Source organism: Coffea arabica, chromosome 11e (assembly GCF_036785885.1).
Source record: "Coffea arabica cultivar ET-39 chromosome 11e, Coffea Arabica ET-39 HiFi, whole genome shotgun sequence".
NCBI classification, from domain to species: domain Eukaryota; kingdom Viridiplantae; phylum Streptophyta; class Magnoliopsida; order Gentianales; family Rubiaceae; genus Coffea; species Coffea arabica.
The window spans coordinates 57,310,990-57,335,058 of NC_092331.1; the positions used below are offsets into that span (position 1 = coordinate 57,310,990).

The 24,069-nt window shown below is 32.9% G+C and overlaps 3 long non-coding RNA genes across 3 annotated transcripts; all 3 read left to right on the forward strand.

The window, feature by feature from the left end:
- Nucleotides 1-3,881: 3,881 nt before the first annotated feature.
- LOC113716568 (uncharacterized) lies at nt 3,882-4,894 on the forward strand. The gene is made up of 2 exons (XR_003454152.2): nt 3,882-4,103; nt 4,344-4,894. It is a non-coding gene; the product is annotated as an uncharacterized lncRNA (long non-coding RNA).
- A 5,649-nt stretch (nt 4,895-10,543) lies between these two features.
- LOC140021052 (uncharacterized) lies at nt 10,544-11,366 on the forward strand. The gene is made up of 2 exons (XR_011825030.1): nt 10,544-10,709; nt 11,145-11,366. It is a non-coding gene; the product is annotated as an uncharacterized lncRNA (long non-coding RNA).
- Nucleotides 11,367-17,042: 5,676 nt separating this feature from the next.
- On the forward strand, nt 17,043-18,089 carry LOC140021759 (uncharacterized). Its single transcript, XR_011825730.1, has 2 exons — nt 17,043-17,201; nt 17,831-18,089. It is a non-coding gene; the product is annotated as an uncharacterized lncRNA (long non-coding RNA).
- Nucleotides 18,090-24,069: the final 5,980 nt, after the last annotated feature.

The window sequence follows — 24,069 nt, forward strand, 5'->3', positions numbered from 1 at the left end:
CAAAGTCAAGTAAATATACAAGCATAATATTGATGCGTTGCATAGGTAGTTTTATCTTTCTATTGTATCTTAAGGCTTAAAGCAAGTGTAATGCTCCATTACAATCAGATGTTCACTTAACATCAAAATTAAATGCCACTTTTCCTACATCGTTTCAACTTCAGGGTCGGCAAGAATTTGTGTTAAAGTTGGGTCCATTATAGCATCTGCGAAGAGTAGAACTGGGCACGAATGTTTGGGATATGAAAATTGTGCTTGATAGAACGAATGGATTCGAGATCTCTGCCATCTATCTTTTTGGGTTTTCTACCATCCAATGTGGTGTGCGAATTATGATACCTACTATTGGGAGAAATAAGTACTTAAGTTTCTCATTAACTATTTCACAAGATTCAGAAAATGTTTATCTTCAAAGCGATCTTACATTAGCGTTGTGAAATACCCATAAAAAGGAAATGACAAATTTCTCGTGCTAGTAATTAATTAGGCAGAGGATACAAATTTAAAATAGTCAGGAAATGCACATAAAAGATTAATAGTTGAAATTGCATGCTAGAAGAAAATGGGAAGCAACGTTGTTTTACCCTTTCTAGCACGTAGGTTTGAAAGGCCCCAAAAATGGCATGGCACAACTGTGTTTAATTAATTTACTAGTAATTATCTTACAAAAGAAAATTTGACTTTGCAATTAGCTTCTTTATTTACTCGCACTAATAAAAAAAATAAGTATTAGTGTCAAATCTTTAAATATATATATCAATTGACTTTAATGACTCTTCTTCTATTGAAAATTTTTAGAACGCTAAAATAGATAAACTTTGATCTTTGGTAGAAAACGAGAAAGAAATAAAGAAAAATAAAAAAGATATAATTATTAAACGAGCAGCATGCATAGTTATAAAAACGAAGAAACTAAATCAACACCGAACCGTCAATATAGCGTACAAGAAAGCAAAGATAATAATAAACAAATAAAAAGAGACATCAAAGGGCTTGCCAAGAATTGGAAATTTTTTAAAGCACCTGGGTGAAAACTGTGGAAGAGTCTTCTTAGTTTTGTTCGGATGTTGTGATCTGCTATCTAGGATGGCTTTCACGTTGTCCTCTGTTTACAAAGTGCTCATAACAAAACGTTGTACACGTTCAGTTGTGACAGTCAACAATTAATCTCCTAGTTATAATATACAAATGTGGATACAAAGAATGATTGAAGAAATTTTGGCACAACATAAAAGGACCGATAATACGAAAATTGACTTTGAATGTTGAAGATATACGGTAGACTTGGAAAGTCCAGTCGATGCAGGGACTTATTGTAATGTAGGCCATTAATCTTGAATTGACAAATACATCCATGTCTATAGAACGGTAGAGCCAAAATTTGTAAACTCGAAGTCTCTGAAACTGTAAGCTAAGTACATAATTTTGAAGCAGCGGCTAAAACTCGAGAAACCGCAATGTTTGGAAGAGCATGATCCCTGCAATTCATATTTATCTTGTAGTAAAAAAACAAAATTCAAAATTTTGCAGGAATACACTTTGATCGATGATCTTACATGTAATTTAAGTAACACCCTCTTGCAGTAATATTTCCATGAGTGGGTTTGGCATAGTTATTTCTGCTTTGAGATATAATGTGCTTGGAGACAATAACCACCAAGAGGTATATTGTAGCCCAAGTGTCTTGAAAGGCATTAATGGGGCGCCTTGAAGTTCGCCCTGAGGTGGGGAGTTAGTAAAATGTCCTGGGCAGTGGGTGTGAGGTGCAAGCTTTGTCGGACGTATGCCTGAGACTTTGGGGCGTACGCCTCAATCCCAAAGGCGCGTTTTTTAAGCCCCAAAGCATGAGGCAGTCGCTCAATGAATCTTCAGTATCCTTGTTTATATGTTTCAATCATGGGTTGGGTTTTGATGAGTTTAATTTAAAGGAAAAGGAAGTTATATTCATAATCACAGGAAAAAATGAACTTTACAATTGATTCATCATGAAGAAAAGGGCCAATAAATGATGGTGGAAGCTGACCGCCATCTCAATTGCAAGTTCAAAGTCGCAGCCACGATGAGAGGATGGGGAAGATGACAAGTCTTGAGATGTGCACTTTGACCCATTAAGATTTTTAGTCATTATTATTTTGGTCCTTCTGTTTTGGCTTACTTTTAAACTTTAGCTCACATGTTATCTAAATTGTCATTAACCCAAGAAACTTATTTTATTTTTTATTTTTACCATTTTATATAGTACTGCTACATTCCATAATATTAAATATCTAAACTTACTTTTAGTACAACTCTATAGTAAGGTATCATTTCTTTGTTTTTTTTAGGGATAGTTTCAGAATCCTCTCCTGAAGCTTCTAACTATTTCACTGGCCTCCTTTTAGATTTTAAAAAATTACACCAACCCACCTTAAGATTTATTATCTTGTAGGATTTAGGTTCAACCAATAATTAAAAAGTGATATTAGGAGAGAGAAAATAATATGATTCCACCATTGCTCCTCATCTGTTAAATTGTTTAATTAATCTAATACCTGTTCAAACATTAAAAAAATTCTGGAATTTGCTGTTTATCATCATGGATTAAATCACATATGGCATCAAAAATAATATATCATTCTATATATTTTATTTAATATAAGATCTAAATTGTTCTTTCAATTACAAACTCATTGCCAAACATGATCAACAACAAATAATCAAAAAAATATGTAACCAAAATATTACAAAGAGTGAATTTGAATACCATAAAAATCTTAGTAACTAACCTTAATATATTGACATGAATATTTATGATGTTAAAACTTATTCTCTATTATATTTTGGTTGCAAATTTTTTGATTATTTGTTGTTGATTGTATTTGATAATGAGTATGTAACTGAAAAGAGTAATTTGGATCTTGTATTAAGCAAAAAATATAATATGACATACTATTTTTTTGATACTATATGTGATTTGATCTCTAATAATAAATAGCAAATTTTAGAATTTTTCTTTAATGTGTGGATTGGTATTAGATTAATTAAATAATGTAGTAGATGAGGGACAATGATAAAATCATATTATTTTCTCTCTCCTAATAGTACTTTTTAATTATCGATTGATTCTAAATGTTACAAGAAAATTAACCTCAGTGGAGGTTAGTATAGTGTATGAAACCTAGAGGAAGCCCAATGAAATTATCCCTTTATTTTAAGTTGACTTTTATAGTGATTTAGTACAACTTCAAGATAGGTTGGGAAAAAATTAAAGTTAATAAGAAATCGATTTTTAAGTATATAGAGTTGAATTGGTGCTATTATATTTCTTTACAAATATCTTTTATTATTTTTCAAATTTATATTTTTATGGACTATAACTTTGTGATATTGTGAGACAACTAGAGATTGTTTTTTAGGTGATGATTTTTTTTTTTTGGAGTAAATAGAGTGGTTTCGGAGTATTTTTATTTAACAAAATGAGCAAAAGGGTAGACTGGGGTTTTAAAATTTTGTTACACAAATAACAAAAGTAAGAAAAATAAATGATATTTTTAAAACCTTAAGGGTGTTAAGTGATGTTAATAGAAACCTCAGGGGGAGGTTTCTGATATTATCCCTTGAAAGAATTGGTCCCAAACTCCCAATAGGAAAAATACATGATGGGATAAACATGCCTTAATTATAATTTTAGAATCCGGGAAAGTGAATGAACCTACTAGGAAACTTGATGGATTTAAGTAGCGATATCGACGGGAAACTACTTTACGCGGATCAACTTTGAATATGGAACCATTATTGTAGACTTGGCTAGTCAAGTCGATGTGGCAAACTTACATCATGCCTTCAAATCTTGTGGAGAAACGCATCGGTGTCTATAAAACTACCGAAACCCAAAGTTTGTAACTCATCAGTCATCAGTAAGTGTAAGCTACATAATTTTGAAGTAGCAGATAAAACTTTTGTAGAAATAAATAAATGCTTGGGAAAGCAGCCTTGGGTGTGGTGCTAACCCTGTTGTGGGTTATCATTGTCCTCGATTCCTTTCAGACACCATTCGCAATTCCACATGGGGAAATTCGGTCTAAAGGTGGACGTGCGCTGCTTATGCCGTTTCATGGGGGAGGGTGAGTATCATAATTCTCGTTGTGCCCTCAAGTTTCCTGCTTCAGCGTCCTACTCATCCTAGCTAGTAGCTACTCATTTTACGACTAGCATGTTTGCACTTTTTTGCTCCATGCACCGGCCCGTACATAGGCGTCGTAAAGCAAAGGACGCATTGTAGAATTTTCCAACTTATTAGACTTACATTTTGTTTACTGAGTTTTGACATTTGTTTTACTGTATATTATATTGTAAAACTACAGGCACGGAGGAGTACGAGTAAGCCCGTCACCTCGGGGTCAGATTCCATAGGGTTATTTCTGCTTTGTGATGCTCAGAAGACGAATTTCAATAATAAAAAGTAGAACCTGGCGGTTCTCTCTCTCTCAGTGGCACTTCTTCCAAGTGGGGAGTTATAAAATATTCTGGCTCTTGGTGGTTTGAATAATTTTGGGCCTTAATTCGTGTTTTGTTGGATTTCAAGAAGAATTATTGTTTTTGAAGCTTTTGTTATGTATATTTCCTTGAGTTTGCTCCCCAAAAAAGAAAAAAAAAATCCTTTGAGTTTGTTTGTTATATATGGTTCTTGGAGAAAGACGGTGTGGCCGCGGGCAGCTGTGGAGGTGTAGTACTAGCGTGCAATAGGAGCAGAGCTCAATTCAATAAGGGAGCCAGTTGCAAGGACCAAGATGGAACGATGAAAAGAAAATAGAGAAAAATGAAAAAAAAAAACAAAAGCACACAATGGATGTGTTTGAATAAGACATTAATTATTTAGAATAATACTAATATATGTTTCATCACACTTTTAATTTATGAATTCAGTTCAATTCATAGAAGAAGCTGATGATACAGCGAAGCAATTACGAGGCTGGGAAAAAAAAAATCAAATTTTAACATTTTTAAGTAATTAGGCCAGTTAAAAAGAATAGTTGACATCATAAGCAAAAAAAAAAAAAAAAGAATATATTATGGGCTACTAGTTAAATAGAATCCAAAGACACAACCAAAAGAAAACTGTCTAGTGATTTATCAGAAATAAAATTTCCATTTACTGCCTTGGCAAAGATTTTATAATTAGGCAAATTGTCCAAATCTTGATAAGGAAGTATGCAACCTTTGGCAAAGGCATTGACTAGTCGGGGTTTGCTATCCATTACTCCAGTCGCAATCGGACAAATTCCATCCTGGCCCTTAATTGAGGGCTTCGTGTGTGTTGTTTGGACTATTATTTTACGTTTCGTTGCGGGCCAGATCGGTTTGGTGAAGTTTCCAGCCCAAATAGTTTTTTTTTTAAAAAAAAAGAAAAACAGAAATTACTAAGGGCTCGTTTGGATTGTTATTTTTCGGAGTTTTTGTTAAAAGTATACTGTAGTGATTTAATGTACGTGAAGTAAAAAAGATAATTAAAAAATATGTTCACGGAAAATGGAAAATTTTTTCTGTGAAAAATCCGAGTTCAATGTAATTTTAATATTATTAGGTTATTTATGGATTATCACACATTGCTTGTGGAAAAAGACTATGTCTTACTTTATAAATATCAGGGAAATTCCCTCTTGAACTAACTTTGGGTGACAATGACCAATATCATATAACAATTGCCAAGCAAAGTCTTCATAAAGTAGAGGCGTGATAAACAGTTAAACACCATTATTCCAGCTCTCATTTTGGCAAATCCCAAGCTTGCAAAGTTGTCTGCACAAGGATCCCTTTCCTCCGTATATGATGATGATGATGATTAGAGGTGGCAATTTGGATTGAGATCCATTTATCCATCCATATAATCCATAATTAAATGGATTTGGATTATCCATTTATGATATTGGTTTTAAATGGTTGATCAAAGTAAAACCATTAAATTAAATGGATTTATATGGATTATCCACAAAAACCACATATATCCATTTATTTAAAAACCAAATAAAAGTAGCCAATCATGATCAAAACTTGCAAGCAAGAAATATATGACAGTGTAGTCCTCCATGCTCCCCAATCATGCGGCGGACCACATCAATGAACTCAATTTGGGAACCCCCCCCCCTTTCGGTCCCCCACCATAACCTTCCCTCCTATTCCTAGCTGGGTTCCCTCACTGTTTCTTTAATTTTTTTTTTTTTTATCAGTTGGAAGGTGTCCGGGTCTCACCCCGACTAATTCTACCAACCCCGAGGAGAGCGGGCCCCACCGATCCTCAGGAAATTACCCCAGGCAGCCCAAGCGCCCTACCACTGTTTCTTTAATTTAAACCCAGAAAATTTTCCAATCACTGGTTGTATTTAAAAGAATATTATAAATTTTTTGTGACATGATGTGTATGAGATAAAAAAAATTAAAAATTATATTTATGATATAGGTTAAATAACATTTGAAAATTTTATTTATAAATTACGGGAACCAAATTAGACCAATTGTTCTTAAATTAGACCAAAATACTACCTAAATTCTTAAATGAAAAATCTAAGTATTTTGCCATCTTTCTCATCCAACTACACCTAAAATTTACAAGTACGTAAAAAAGTATCTTCATATTACAAGAAATGGTAATACAAAAAAAAAGTAACCAAAATATTTAAATGGATTATAAATGGATAATTGATTTTTATTTAATCCATTTAGATCCATCCATTTAGATCCATTTATTAAATGGATTTAAATGGATTGGATAAATTTCATCCACCATCCATTAAGTCAAAACCAATTATGAACCATTTATCCATATTGCCACCTCTAATGATGATCATGTTTTAACAATATTGTACATGAGAGGGAAAACAAATATTTGACCCGTTAATTGGAGCTGAAAAATCGAGTATACGAGAAACATTAGAAATCTAATGGTTTAGTTTGCGATTTAGTACGTTTTCAAAGGCTTCGAGTCGTGTAGATAGAGTTCCATATATTCAAAGTCCCGGGAGATTAGGTTGGGCTACAAATCACAAGTTGGATTTGCCAGAAAACAGGTTTTCGGAGAATTGACCCTTTATTTGATCGAAGTCCTTGTTTGTCAAGTAGATGGACCGATTGGACGATCATATACGCGTTTTTAGCTACAAAAAAGGTAGCAAATGAATAGTGTAATTTTTAAAAAGAAAATAGGAAGGTCATAAACGCTGTCCTTAACTACTATTTTTTTTTTCCAAGTCTATCATTTATTTCCATAAATTCCAGGTACTTTTGTCCTTTGATTTTAGAATTTAGACACTTACACAAGTATTTAAAATTTCAAACTATAAAAGGTAACGATTATGAGAGTTTTATGTATTGTCTGTAATATTTAACATTAAAGTGTCAGCGATCCTATACAGAATCATTTTTTAAATGCACGCGTTTTATGGTGTTGTGCCAATTGAGAAAGCAATTTTAAACCATTTGTGCTGATTTTCTTTTAATAATAAGTATTATTACATTTACCCTTTTCAGTTTTAACAAATCAATTGGCAAGGGATATTATTATTAGTTTTTCTCTTATCGACTCGGAACTAGCCAATTGATCAATGGAATGAAACCTCAAAGAGACAAGTCAGAAGTACATAATCAGTTTGACAGGTTAATTAAACTACCTAATATATACACTTTTTATGTTGTCATTTGTGATTAGATCTCTGATCACTGGTAAAGGGCTTTAGTATTCAACAACATCCTACTAGTTAAGAAGGATTTTCGATCAGTTCAGGAGGAGTCTAACAGAGGCCCAAAAGTTGACAATCGGATCAAAGACGAGAGAAAAAAAATTATGAAGATCGAAAGCCGAAGACTACCGGACTCCGTCAAAGGATGACACGTCAAATGCAGATTGAGTATGAATATTCAAATGTGAGGAAGATAGGTTAATTTCCTAGGTCTAAGGTGTTACATGAACAGCAGAAGGAAGAATTCAGTTGAAAAAGTCGCAATATTTCTGGTTGAGACTTTGTCAGCTCTAATACTGGTTCGTGCCACATTTACTTGCCCCTATCCACCCATATATATATATTTGATCGAATGTAAAGAATTTAGTAGCGAGCAATTAAGGCCTAAATATTCAGAATTGATTTGAGGAAGCTTTGGATCGATACAGGGGGGAAGGAGGAATGGGTCGGAAAGCAACAATTGCTTGGGTGCTCAATCTGCTCATTTTCTTTTATATATTCGAGATTTCAGCTGCTCGCAAATTGTCTCAGTCCGCCCTGTGAGTATTTAAGATTCTCGGTTGTCTTCCTTTTTAATTGATTTTCAAGTGGTTTTTACCTGAGCTCTTAGTAATCGATTTAAGGAAAAGAAAATAAAGTACGTGACCTCAAAATTTTCCCGGCCAATTTTGGACTAAATTTGGTGCTGGTGCATGTACTACAGTGTTTGGATAGTGTATTATTTGAAATATTATTTGGAATAATTACTGTAGCACTTTTTGTGATGTGATGTATGTGAGATAAAAATGTGGTTGGAAATATAAAAAGGTGAGTTGAAAAATGTGTCTATGATGCAAGCGAAATATTATTTGAAATAATTGAGGTATCCAAACAAAATATTATTGTGAGATATATATATATAATACACACACACACACACATATATATATATATATAATACACAACACATCCAAACCTTAAATGGAGAATTAGTTGCTTAAAATAGTACAAGAAAAAGCATCATAAAAATCAACAAGCATATATTAAATGTCATACAACAATTTAATTGTTGCTATTATAAAGCAATTTTTAAGATCGAATTTGAAAGCTAAGTTGAATCTCAGCAAAGTTTCAAGAAATACAATATGCTTTGCTTTTAAGGATTACTTCATTCTTTGTGCTTATCCATTTCTGAAATTACAGAGTACCGAGAGACGACTCCCCTCGAGGCCCTCATCCTTAGGACGAAAGACTCTCTCTCTGTCTTCTCTGCATTGCCAATTTCCGGCCATGGGAAAACGATCAATCAAAGGAGAAAGTAGAACGATCAGAATGGATTGCTTCAATAACAAGTTAGAATTATGAATTCAATTGTACAAGAGTTGCAATTTCATTAATTTGTTCATTTTTTTTTAACCGGTCCATGAAGTTTACTACACTATACCTGGATTAATGAAGCTTAATTACCCAATTTGTGAGATAGTGATCTGAAACAACTGTATTCGATGTGACTTCTATGCCTTACATTACCATTAACGCATTCAGATTCTTGACAACTGCAATCAGAAAATTTCGGTTAAGACTTCTACAGAAACAAAAAGTACTAACTAGAAGTTACATGAAACGGTTTATTCCTTAATTAATTTACTTTCTCGACATTCACTTTTAATACTTCAAGTCTTTGAAAAATATTTTCATTCGTAACCAAGATTTTTCTTGTGCATGACATTTGCACAAAGCGCATTTTCTTTCTTTCTTTCTTTCTTTTTTTTTTTGGAGGGCTAGTTTACCGTAGCAAAAGGGTATAACAAAAAAACAAAGGATGCTAAACGATAATATTGTTTGCTATCAATATAAATTCGCTCGATGGATGCTAACTAATACAGGGACTTCATTAGAGGAGTGAGCACCTGGTGAGATTATGTGCAAATAGTTAAACCATTTGCAAATCAAGTTGAACCCGGCTTTTTTTTTTTTTTTTTTAAGGGAACTTGAAAGGAGAAAGGGAGGAAGGAAAAGAATGGAATTTGAAAGTCAAACCAAGTACCTTATATCCCACCAACTAAATTGGATTTCAGAACAATAAAGTTGAACCTTTAACTAAGAGTTTTTTGTTACAAAAATGGAAGGTATTGATTCCACTCCAAGAGATCACATTTCCAGTGAATAATAGCATGTACTGAATGATGCCATTGACGATTCACATAAAAGCCTGCCAGCTTGATCCATGCAATTAAGCAGTGATTTCTCAAGAAATATCAGCAAGAAGTTTTGAGGAACACCTTCAACAAGAAGGGATAAGCATCTACGTACCATATTTATTTGTTAAATAAATTGTGTAAGCATGTAAAATTGCTTATTACAGAACCACACAAAATGAAAATTGATTTACATATTGTGATCTATTTAATATCTAAAATAGACTCTAGATATATTGTTCTATGTTTCAAAATTCAAACTATGCATAATAACTTTATCCACATTAAAGTAAGTAGCTAGTGACATTTCAACAATCTCATTGGTCTCAATATACTTGCTAGAAACTGTTCATACATCCTTGTCAACTTGACGAACCAACAATTTTGTTAATCTTATCATTGCAATATTTAAATTTGTTTACTCTGTCAAGAAAATATATCAATGTAAACTTCGGTGAATGTTCGAAGAAATTTTGGCTCATGAGAGCACCAACTACCTTATAGTTTAAGCAAATTGACTTTGAAAGTTGAAAAGATACAGTAGACTTGGCAAATCAACTTAATTTAGGCCACTAAATCTTCACTAAAGAAATGCATCCATGCCTATAAAACGTAAGCCAAAATTTGTAAATTCATAGGCCTAAATCAGTTAGCTACATAACTTTGAAGCAGCAGATAAATCTTAAGAAGACAAAATGCTCGGAAAAGCAGTGCCCTTAGGTGTGGTCTTCACCCTATTGTGGGTTATCGTTCTCTTACTTTCCTTTCAGACACCAGTCGCACGTCGGCTCGTTGCTACTCAAATGGAATGCCATAGGGGGTGAGTATTATCCCTAGTTCTACTCTCTCTTTTCAGATCTTGTTATACCTAATCTATCTACTGCCTCTACCCCACTCCATGAATGGATTTTAGTAATTGATTCAGAATTGAGAATGCAATTCATCACCTTGATTCATTCTCGTTTCTTGAAGAATATAATCATTTGGTAATTGGTGTAAACAACTGATATTAACTACTATACAATTTTTTCACAAGGCGGTAGAAAATAGAAAAAAAAAATCGCTTCCTACTCTCCTTCCTGGCAAGTATCGAGCAACTTTTTTCATTTACAATGCTGATTGGAAAAAAATCAATTATGTTTTCATTTCAATTAAACAGCTTTAATCGTGCTTCAGAAATTTCCTACTCATTAGATTTACATACGTATACTATCTTCTCACATTTGTTTTCCTGTGTTATCTTCTCAAACTACAGAGGAGTAGACCCAGGCTGCTCTCCTCGCAGTCCACATGGATCACCTCCATAGGGTTGTTGGCTAATTAGCATCTCCAAGATCTCGTCCTCACACCTAGTGGTTTTCGACCTGGTTCTGCAGCAATTTGCTGTACACTTGTATTCACTGTATTCTGGATACATTTAGAGTCTAAGAATTGTATATTCAGATGAATGACATGTTAACCTTTCTTCTTGTATCAAGTTCGTTAATCAGTGTCATAATTTAGATGCTACTACGGTAAGAAAAATTTCCCCATCAAGCTGCGATATTTTAGATTCTTCAAGATATTATGGAAGAATTTTCAATGTCATAAAAATTTATTTATTGGTTTGTGAGTGGATTAATTGAAGTTCATGGCGGTAAAATAACTTATAGCATGGTTTGATTAACAAAGAAAAGGAATAGGAAGGAACAAATACTAAATTTCAGAATTTTGAATAAAAGTTAAAATTGAAAACAATGAAATAGTCATTTTAAGTTTTGGAATTTAATCAGCTTAAAGGTCATTTTTAATCAGCTTAAAAATCAGTTGATTTTATCTAGATCAGTATTGGACAGCGGTAAAATGGATAACTAAAATATTGATTCATATCAAATCTTTAAAGTTTGGAAATAAATATTAAAATTTGATTACCTAATTCTTGATTAGCGGCCAAATGAATTTCATACTTTAAGAACTGAGTGAATGAATTTCATACTTTAGGAGAGTAAAATATCTAAAATTAAAGTTTAAGAATTAAGCAAAAATTAGTCTTTCTTTATCTATTAGCATTGACAAAAAAAAAAATCAATATCGTGTTCCACTTGACCTTAAAGACTTCTTTTATTGAAAATTCTCAAAAGGCTAGATTAGACATATTCTGGTCTTTGCTAGTAAATAAGAAAGAGTTGAGAGAAATGAAAAAGGAAAAAAAATAGCTTAACGAGGTGGCAATTTGTCCCAAGTCCCAATGGGTTACCCATGCCCATGGGGACTTTGGGCGGGATGGGTATTGGATTTTGATATTGGGTTTAAAATGGGACAAATCCCAATTGTACCCATTAATTGATGGGAATACTTGGGAAATACTTGGGTACCCATTTGGCTCAAATAACAAGGGCTCTGTTTGGTTTAGCTATTTTTGGGGGGTATTTTTGAAATATTTTATTATAGCAGTGTATATGAAAAATTTTTACTATAAAATTTTTTTGAAATATTTGATATACTAATATGAATGGGATGTTTTTTGAGTTATTGTATATTACTGTAACATTGTATTTGAAAAACTTATTTTTTGAAAAAATAGCCAATCCAAACGGAGTCTTAGATTAAAAAATTATCTTTAACAATTTTTATAGTCATACTAGAGAATATAATCTAGTAGTTTTCCTAGTCATTATCCACAAGAATTTTCAACATTTCAGTCAATTTAGACCTGTCATCTTTGGACAATGATGAGGATAAATATTCAACACCTTAAGTACCTTGGTCATCTTGATATATGTTGGAATATGACTGTATATCTATTTTTTCCTTTATTTGTTAATCCAATTTTTTATGGGAATCCTGAGTATAAAGCACTTGCATGTTTATTTAATAAAACTAAAAAAAAATTTAATAAATCAAAAATATTAAAATTATATAAAAAATAAAAATGAATTAAAGGAAAAAAAATATGTAGAAAATAGATTTGGGTATTGGGCGGGATCAATCTAAACCCATCCCAAAGTGATCCCGCCCAAGTTAGTCCCAAAACACATATGGGTAAAGTTGGGCCCAAACCCATATGATTCGGTTCCATCACAAACCCAAGCAAATCTCGCCCATCCCGCCCATTTTGCCACCTCTATTAACCAGCAACAGCGACAGTGATAAAGGGAGAAGAAAACTAAAGTTAATGCTGAAATCGCCAACAAGTAAGCAAGAAAGAAATGCCAGGCGAAGCAGCAAATCAAAGACCATTGAGACATCAAAGGGATTAAAACATGGCATAATCCATTGGCTCAAATAATTAAGGAATGAACACGTTGCCTAACAGAAAGTTTAGATGTAAATTTCATTGTCTACAATTATTTAATGATAGCCGATGTAAGTATCTCCATAAACCTTCAATTCAAATGGAGTTTAGTAAGCAGTGGGCTAATGGCCACTCCAAACCTTACAACGAAGCAATCCTTTCTCCTTCTAATATTTTTTGGAAGAAAAAAAAAAAGGAAAAAAATGAAAACCAATGTAGCACGAGGAAAAATTCAACCCCCACCTTCTTTACTTATTCAAGTATTTAGCACCCAAAGTTTGAAATATGCATGTCCTGTAATATATTTTATTCATTGTTGCAAGGAACTGTGGGGAAGGTGAAGCCGTCAAAATCTCTTTCCCTCATACTGCTTGAATAAACTATTTACCCAAAATTAAAAGTAATACAAGCATCATTACATACAGGAAATAGATATTGCGGCGGTCAATTTGTGACGAATAAGCCATATTTTATGCCGCTCGTGTGAAACAGAAAAGAAGTGAAAGTCGCCATTGCTCTACCATGTTGCTTGAGTGTATATATATATATACGAGGAAAAACTATGGTTTCATGGTAGAACACAGATGTGCCGGAGTGGCTTGGTTAATAATCAAGAACAATGGATCAGAGAGCAGCATTTCCAATCCTCTACCTTCTGTTTCTGTGGATCATCTTTTTTTTCTACTTCTTCGAGACACCAGAAGCTCGAAAATTGTGTCTCAAAAGTGGCCGGTGAGTTTTGGGAAATTGTATCTTCTTCTTCTTTACTTTTTTTTTTTTTTTAAATTTCTTGGTTGTGGTTCACACATAGAAATCGAATGGTCTATCCACGTTTGGGAGGGACATTCTCATAAAGTTCTTCTAATACTTCTCCATTTTGCACCACTTTTATATCCTCGTACTTCTCTTAGTTCTTTTCTGAAGCATTCCATAAAAAGCTGACTAAAACCGAAGGATACATTTCAAATATAAAAGGTTTAGACAATAAGGCAATATTCAGAATACCAGATTTGTTGAAGTTAATATAAATGAAGAAAAGATAGTATACTTGTTACAAAGTCTTTAGAGAGCAAGTGAAATTGACGTTTACTTTATTGGTTTGGTTACATTTTTATTTTTGTTGAATTTGCAGGGTACCTACACCAGGCTCTCCTCAAGCTCCACATCTGTTAAGGCTATCCCAGACTTTGAAAGGAGAAATTGGATGGCTAAAACAGAATGACTCTTCTTCTTTCTTTTGGTCTTAAATACAAGCAAATGTAAAATTTTTTCCGACTAAAATTGAGACTCGAGGAATTAAAGGTTTTTGATTCGAATCCTGTTGTTTTCTCCTCGTTCTAAATCCTATCCTTCCCCTATAATTAAAATGAAGCTATATATATATATATATATATATATATATATATATATAGTCCTCTCCATAACCAAAGTTTGGAGTTTGCTATTTCTGTTATTCATCTAAAGGTCCATGTAAACCGAAGAACTGGAAACTAGATACAAAAAGTACCGAACTCGATGCGATATAGGAATCAGGCAACGAAATCAAATTAGTACTAGCCCTACCGGTCCATATCTGCCCATAAATACTAGTAGATGTTCAGTTCATATCCGACTGGAATTTGGGCTGACTCATAATCACACATGTTTGTTTGCCACAACTAATCATTTTTTTTTCGTACTAAAATATAAATTAAAATTTTGAGAGCGCTGAAAAGCATTAATTGGATTATTGAGATTGACATAACTGTCCTTTATGTGCTCCTGTTAATCAAGAGGCCGAGCAATACACAAGCTAGGACAACTACACTTAAAAACAGGGAATAATCAATTGTTGTGAAATGCATTAATTGGCCAAGAATAATAGCATTCTTTTTGTCCAAGAATAATAGCATTAGAAATTAACAAGAAAATAATGCAATGCAACTTAATCATGTCCCCGGTTCCAAAAAGATTTGGATAGAAAAATTTCAAATTGAAGCCCCCTAAAATTCCGGTCCCGTTTGGCAAATGAGTTTTTTGAATGTTTGTCTAAAATTTTACTATAACTTATTGTAGAAGTTGTAGAAAATTTTTTTAAATATATTGAAGTGTATAGTTTAAAAATTTTGAGAAATTTTTTGAGATTACTGTAGTTAAAGTAGTTTAAAAACTTGTAGCAGACAAACTTGGCCAAAAACTTGCTTGCCAAACAAGCCCTCTATATCTATGTTTTTAAACTCGGACCGGGTATCGACTCGGCCGGGCTCAGGGGTCAGGGGTCAATGGGTTCGACCCGGGTTCGATTGGGGTTGAACCGGATGATGTCATAAATAAAAATTATTTAAAAATTAAAATATTGTATATAAAATACCTAAAAGTATGTTAATATTAATAAAGGTATATTCATATATATTTGATGTTTCAAATATATTTAACAAGAAAATGCAAAGAAATTAGAACAATCAAGTAGCAATTTATATTATTTAATGAACATTAACAAGTTTAGAATTAAAATTATGGATTTGATTGAAAAATAACATCAAATTTTAGGACAACATTTATAAAGTATGAAATATTTGAGATATATTAATAAGTTTTAACAATTTAGGGGTCAAAACATAATATTGAAAAAGTTTAACCTTTTTTTAAAAAATGCTTTGATTTAACCGGTTTTTCCCAAGTCGGTTTTTGACCGGATTTTTAGTCTTCCGATTTTGAAGAACAACTCGAACCGAACACTTGACTGTTCTCGATTCGACCGCCGGTCCGATCCGAGTTTAAAAACACAGCTCTATATGTATGCCTACAAATTTGTTGGTGAATATGACAAAAAGAACCACAAATTTCCCCGTTATTTGATGGTATTACACTTATGTACTTTCAGTTGAGGCCTAAGACTTGACAGCATAACAGACCTGAATTAGCTTAGAAAGTAGTAAAATGGTTGGAAAAACAACCATTGAAGCCATCTTCAGTTCCTTGGTCTTGATGTGGATTATCATTTTGGTCCATGTTTGAATGTGGAGGTAATTGTGGCCAACTTGGTAGCTTGGAGTAGGTGAGTTACCACGAGTCAGGATTCCAAGTCAAAGTGATTGACGGACGAGTACTGTTGAAGACTTCTACCGACAGATATATAGTTGGTTTTAACTGACGTTTGAATCATTCTATTTGAAGCAGGCAAAGTTTTTGCTAACGAAAACTGATTCAAACAAGCTACGTACGAGTTTCTTACAGATAAAACACGGAAGAAAAATCAAAGACTCGTGTGTGCCCAAGATCGGTAGTCAGACCTCAGGAAAATGGAAGAAAATGGGGGACAAAATGTACAGTTTTGGTGAGTGTTTTTGGTAAAAATGGAAAAATTGTACATTGAATCATTTTCCTAGCAAAAAAAAAAAAAGCACATGTCATTTATAGAAAATTAAAAAATGAATAAATAAGTAGCCCAAAGAAAATAGTATTACTTAATAACATAATTTATACGGAGTAATTAGGACTAGGAGAGTTTGCCGAGAATTAATTATCGCTGAAAAATTTTTTTTTTTAAGGAAACCCGCCCTTTGACTAAGAAGGGGTAAGCATCCAACACAAAAATTTTCCAAAAAAATGATCCACACATTGTATATCCAACATCGGAATAGTTTTTTAATGTCAGAATGCGAACTTAATAACGTTATACACATGAGTCTGCTAGAAAATGTTCATAATGTCATCTCATCCCCTAATTTCAATATTTAGATGTGTACACAACACTGCTGAAGAAATTTCTGCACGCAATTTGACTTAGAATGTTCAAAAGATAAAAGTAGACTAGGGAATTAATTCCAATGGACTTTTGGGCAAAATGCCTATAAAACTGCAAATTGTGAACTAACAGACCTAAAAGTGTAAGCTGCATAATTTCGAAGTACCCCGTAATACTTGAGAAAACAAAATGCTTGGAAGAGCAGCCTTTGGTGTAATCTTCACCCTGTTGTGGATTATCATCCTATTCCACTCATTTGAGACGGCTGCGGCCATTCGATTCTTCAATAATTTTTCAGCAGCATGTGGGGGGTGAGTATACTTTTTTACTACTTTATTTTTATTACATGCATGTTGGTTGGCTTTGTGTATGACCCTGGCCTCTCCCCGTTGCTTAAATTAGTTTGTTGATAACTCTCTCCCTCTCTTTTTTTTTTTTTTCTTTTCTCTTATTATGTCACATGATCCCTGCAATTCAACTTTATATTGTAGTTAAAAAAAAAAGAAAAAAAAAAGAAGAAAACAAAACTGTGTATTTTGTAGTCATAGTCTCCAATCGATGATCTTATTATCCCCATTGCCTGTAAAGTGCCTTTTGCCCACCCCATGAATTATTTGGCAACCCTGTTAGAATGTTTGATGACTTCTTTAGAATCCATCACCTACATTCATTCCCATTTTCATGAACATACCCTTTTGGTGTGCATAACGGATGTTAGCTACTGCTATATATTTATAGCAAATTTCTTTGAAAATTTTTATTTCAGAAATTTAGTAATTTTCCAATTCACTTAAACAGTTTTAATAAACAACACATTCAAGACAGTTTCCTTTTCTGTGTTGGATAGCCGTAAAAGTGATAAAGCCAAGGCCATATTGCAGGATTTTTATGCTCATTAGATTTACATGCATATAATACTCTTATTTTCCTGAAACTACAGGAGCCAAGAGCCAGGCTATGTAGACCCAGGCTGCTCTCCACAGAGTCCACATCCGTAGGGGATTTTGCTAATTAGCATCTCCAACATCTTGGTCCTTACACCAGTAATTTTAGTGAACAGTCGTTTGACAATTATATCAAATTCATTAATGGGTGTCACAATTTAGATTCTTGCTGCTGTGTGGTAAGAGAATATTTTCCATGCAGAGTGCTGCTGTATTTCAGTTTCTTCAAGATATATTAAAAGGAGTTTCTCTATATATGTCGGAAATGTTGATTGTATAAAGTTTTGTGTATTTTGTTTGTGAGCTGGAATTTGGTCTTTTCTTTTTAGGAAAAGGTAAAAGAAACAAGCACTAAAATTCAGAGTTTTGAAATCAAAGTAAAGATCGAAGACAATGAATAGTCAGTTGACCATTACAACTGAATCGTGTCCCAGCTTCCAAAGACGATCCCCGGAAAAGAAAATTTTTCAAACTTAATGCTTGGAAGCCATACATATACAGATTTAATGTAGCATAATCTTTGGAAAATTGTAATAATTTTACTCGTAACATTTAAATACATACTGACGACTATTCACGCTTACAAATTTATGTGTATAATTTTAACTTTTAGTCATACTTTTAGAAAAGAATCTGTATAATATGAGTGTACATAATATTCCATATACTGGCCGTATATTGAAAGGAAAATATAACATTCATTAGCTTCAACCTGCTTCCACAGTGGTAAATCCCAGATTCCAAATCAAAATGATTGAAGTTTAAATCAGGCCAAGTTTTTGTTGAAATAAAAAAATGATTCGCACAAACTATCTTCCCCTTTTCCAAAAATAAGAAAAATATAGCAAAGACACATACATGCCCGAAATATGTAGTCAGAACTTAGAAAAATGAAAAAACTGGGGAGAATCTACAGTTTTGGTGAGTGGGTTTGGATCCATAATTTCAAAAAAATAGAAAAAAAATTTACATTTAATAAGTTTTATAATACAAAACATACATGTCGCATAAATGGCCCAAAGAAAGAATAGATTGATGGAAAAGGATAATAAATTAATTGGAGTAATTAGATTCAAAGGGACCATGGTTGTGATTTCTGAAGTACTTGGTGTGTTGCAACGCAATTATGCCCCAGCTTCTAACGTCGATTCAGCAAAGAAATTTTTCTAGTGGAAGCTCCCAATAAAGCAACAAAAATTGCCTATAATTCTACTTGAATGCTAGCTAGTACATTTAACAAAGTGTAAGAAGCCAAAAAAAAAAATTTCACTGCCTCATCATGCATTCGCATGATAGTTCAAGTGTTTGTGAACGAGTATCCAGTGAATTCTCCTTGGAAAAATCTATAGTTTAATTGTATGCGTTAGAATCTATAGCCGAATGTTTCAAATGATGGAATTATTATATCTAGTTGGTTTAGCAAGTCTACGGATATCGTGAAACTGTAGTTTGTTATTCTGTCTATAAATTAGTTTACAATGATGTAAAACAAGGATACATGTCTGTCTATGACCATGCGAATGAAACGTTAAACCTAAAAGTCCCGAGGACATAATCAACTCTTTCGACTGATTAAATTACATGATATAAAATTTTTGTTGATGTTGTCATTTATAATTAAATAAGAGCAGCGTGTAAATATTAATCATTGACCCAAAAAAAACAAAAAAGTCTCTTCAAGGGCATTCGACAAAATTGGATGGATAAACAATCGAGAAAATGATCAAACATCCACGTCAATCTATCAAACTAACCCTACCATCTTCCTATGAATGCCCGAAGAAATTTGACACGGGCGAAGACCTGACAACCGAGTAGTTTACACAAACTGACTTTGAATGGTGAAAGAGAAAAATTAGACTTGGCAAGTCAAGCCGATGAAGAGACTTAACTTAGGCCATTAAGTCCCGAGGATATAATAAAAATGCAACCACGTCTGTATATAAGCCTGTAAGCCAAAATTTATAAACTCACAAACCTAAAGCTGTATGCCACATAATTTTGAAGCTGAAGATAAAACTTAGGGCAACAAAATGCTTGGAAAAGCAGCCTTGAGTGTTGTCTTGATCATGTTGTGGGTTATCATTCTCTTCAATTCCTTTCAGACGCCGCTCGCAGCTCAACCTAGGAAACTTTGGCCTGCTTTTCAGTGAGTATCATTATTCTTGTTTTTATTTTTTATTTTTTTTGGTTTATATTCCGAGTATAATTATTCTTGATTTTGGCCTTCTCAGGGGTGGGCATGAGGGGTAAGTATCATTATTCTTGTTTTTATTTTTGAAAATTTTTTTTATATTCCGAGTATAATTATTCTTGTTTTTGGCCTTCTCAGGCGTGGGCATGAGGGGTAAGTATCATTATTCTTGCTTTACCTACACTTTTTACGGCCTCGTTATTGCTTAAATTTATAGTATTGATAACTTTCAGTGACTCCCAGCCAAACAAAAACAAAAAAAAAAAAAGAACTGAAGCAATTATAATCCTGGAGCCACGAGGGCAGGAAAAAATTCGGGGAAAATGTGTCTTGAGTAAATAAATAACCTACATGTGGGTATACATACATACATCTTTTCATATATATAAAGCATGAAGCATGAGTTTGGTGTTTAAACTTTTTATCATCTTTTATTTTTTTCAATTTTACTCTCACAAAAATAAAAACAATTTATTTTTTTTCTTAATTTGCACGCACCCTATATGACATTACCAACGAAAACTTGAACGAACGGTTGAGAATTTTTTAGGCCACTCCATGTGTGGATAGTATTTTGAGCACATTTTTACTGACTATTTGTCTTCAAAAGAATGGAGACATGTTTCCTGAAAATATTTTCAGTCCAATCAAACATGCACGCCCCTAATGTTTTCTTGCATGTTGGTGCTGGCGTGCGGCCATGTATTCCTCTTGGCTAACTTTTGGTTTTTTTTTTTTTCTTTCTTGGCAAACTTTTGCTTTTCACAATTGTTTTACTATGTTATTTCCTAAAACTGCAGATGGGTAGGAGGAGGCGGATGGGTAGGAGGAGGCGACTCTCCTCGCGGTCCACATCCATAGCGTTAGTTCTTCAGATCAGGGACTTATAAGCAATTGCTTTACTATAAGAATCATTACACCTACTGGTTTTCTACACTAATTTTTTTTTCTACAGTGGTATTCTCTCTCTCTCTTGACAAAGTTGTATTCTCTAAATTACTAATACACCTAGAATTTGATAATTATTTTCCAGATCAATAATATGTTTTTTTCTGGTCACGTCAAGTTCGTTACATATTGCAGGACAACCAATACATTTGTCTTTTTAGTTTTTACATGTCCATCGATCGATACTATTAAAGACAAGTGTGGTTTCAAATAATTTCTGAGAAGCTACCAAATCGTGAAATATAATTTCTGAAATTTATTACTTTCGAAATAGATCGGAAAGCAAATCTAATTTACTCGTAACTTTTGGATGCATGCTAGTGCATACCACAGCGATCTATCATATTATTTGAAAGCAATGTAGTTTAAGAAAACTCAAGGCTGTAGTTTACAGTATATATCTAACAGAGATAAGCTTAAGAAGCCTAGGGAAGCTGCAACATCATCACTCTAACTCTTAAAATCTATCAATTTTTAAGACAAATTCCAAATGCTGCTCTAATCCATTTTATAATTAACTTTTGAAAAGCCCGCCGATACAGATTGGTAAATTACTAGTTTTCACTTTTGCCTCGCAAATGATCAATGTGAGAAACGGAGTGGATCAATCAAAGAAATCAAATTCCACTAGTTATTATACGGTTAATTGAGTTAGTGTAGAAATATCGGGAAAAGGTAGTTTGTTAGACCCATAATGATATATAAAATGAGGATAAACGTGTATATATATACGAGAATGAAACTTCAAACACACTACTGTTCTTGAAGACGTACTTAAATGTTTGGGCAGACTGAGTTACGTAGCTTGTACATTATTTATGTTGCCAGTTAAGATGATAAGTGGTAAGGGCATTTAGCATTTTATAACGTCTTGGTTAAGAGGGATTTCCAATGAGTTCAGGAGGATTCTAATAGAGACCAAAGTACTGACAATCAGTTCAAAGACAAGAATCCCGAAAAAAGAAGAGGATTGACAATCACTGTAGGTTTGTGCGATCCATTTGCTCGGACAACTATATTTAGCAAATGAAAGTACAATTGTAATATACTGAACATTGATTATCCCGACAACAAAACATGTAAAAAGGTCAATATGAGCATTTTTCCAGTACAAAAAAAATCAAATTTTGTTGGCAAATAAACCAAATCTAGAAATTGTTATTTATTTGCTAGTTTTATTGGAGTCAAATTTTTAATTCTTGTGCCATTTGGGAGTACGTGTTTTATTGATAATTGTTCATGTAAATAGTTTGAATAAATCTTATATACATTGACGGTGTATACACTATCACGGTTGGATATATGATACATATGCAAAATTTGAGTTTCAAATTCAAATTGGACTTATGTGTCATACATCTAATGGTGAAAGTGTATACACTGTCAGTGTATAAAAAATTAATCCAAATAGTTTCTTATTCAACAGATCTAATAGGTTATAAATAAGATATTAGTTATAGTAATATTTTTTCAAGCAAGTCCGGAGGAATCTGTCAGATTTTATTGTGATGTGACTCTTTTACGCTGTTTTGAGATATCGATAATATTATGAGTTATTTACTTCTTCTTTTCTACATAAATATTTTGAGTGAATATTTTATCCATTCAATTCTATAACCCTGCATGCTTAATTATTATTAGAAACCTAAATTTGGGTTCTATAAATTTAAACTATTAATTGTATCTAGAGGTGGCAAATCAACCCACTTAACTAAATTTACCCATACCCGCCCATGAATAGATGAGTATGGGTATCTTAAATTTTTGTATATGGGTATAAATGGATTACCCAATAATATCCATTTATTAAATGGATATTATTGGGTAACCCATCAAACCCAATTAACCCATTTAGAATTCTCTTCCCCCCAAATCTCTTCTTTTCCCCCACCTTTTTTTTTTCAAAATTTTCATTTTGTCATGATGTTAACTATTTTTGTTTCATTATTATTATTATTATTATTATTTGTTGGTTTTATCTTATTATTTTATTTTCTCTTAGTTTGTTAACTTGCTCATTTTTTAGCATTACCAATTTATGATAAATTTTAGCCTATTTTCTTATCTTTATAAAATGAAATTTTAAATTTATATATGAAAAAAATGTTAGGGGTTCAAAATTTTTGGATTAAGTTTTTATAGTACTTAGTTCAAATTTTTATATTCTTATTATTCAATTATTAAATAATAAGTAATTTTGTGACATAGAGTATAAATGAAAAAAAATTGATAATTAAATTTATTGAACATTATAAGTAAATATTTAAAACCAATGATGGGTACAAAGAGTGATATAAATTGATAACTTAGCTTGCAAAAATGAATTTAAATGAATTTACAAAAAGTTAAAATAAATGGGTTATAAATGGGTAATTGGGTTACCCAATTCATTTTTTGACTTACCCATTTATACCCATCTAATTAAATGGGTATAAATAAGTTGACTCACTTATACCTATTACCCATTTTATCCAACCCAAACCCGCCCAAGTCACCCATTTTGACACCTCTAATTGCATCCTACAATCACTTCGAGGTCTCAATTGCTGAGTTAGGAAAATCAATATACTCAGTAAATGCCAAGAGTACAGGATTCCGTCAAAGGAGTGAACCTCTTGTGCAAAATATATATATATTGGAAGATAAGTCATAATTTCTTTTAAGATATTGAAGTTGCATCTGACAAGAAAAATTGACTTGAAAAAGTCGCATTTCTTGTGAAGACTTCGTCAGTGTTACTGGATCATACCACCAGCCACCCATATTATAAGCATGATTTACGAATTTAACAAAATAGTGGGACATCAAGGCCTATATATTAAGCAAAGATTTGAAGCAGCTTTGGACAGAAGTGAAAGAATGGGGCAGAAAGCAGCATTAGCTATGGTAATCAACCTGCTGTGGATTGTCATTATCTTTTATTCATTCGAGATTTCGACTGCTCGAACACCATTTTCGAGATCTCAAAATGGTGGCCGGTGAGTATTTTTTTTTTGTCTTGATCCATGTCTTCAATTTCTGTTGATTGTCCACTGGTTTTGATGAGCCTTTAGTAATTAACATGAAGAATGGAAGAATTAAGTGGAAATAATT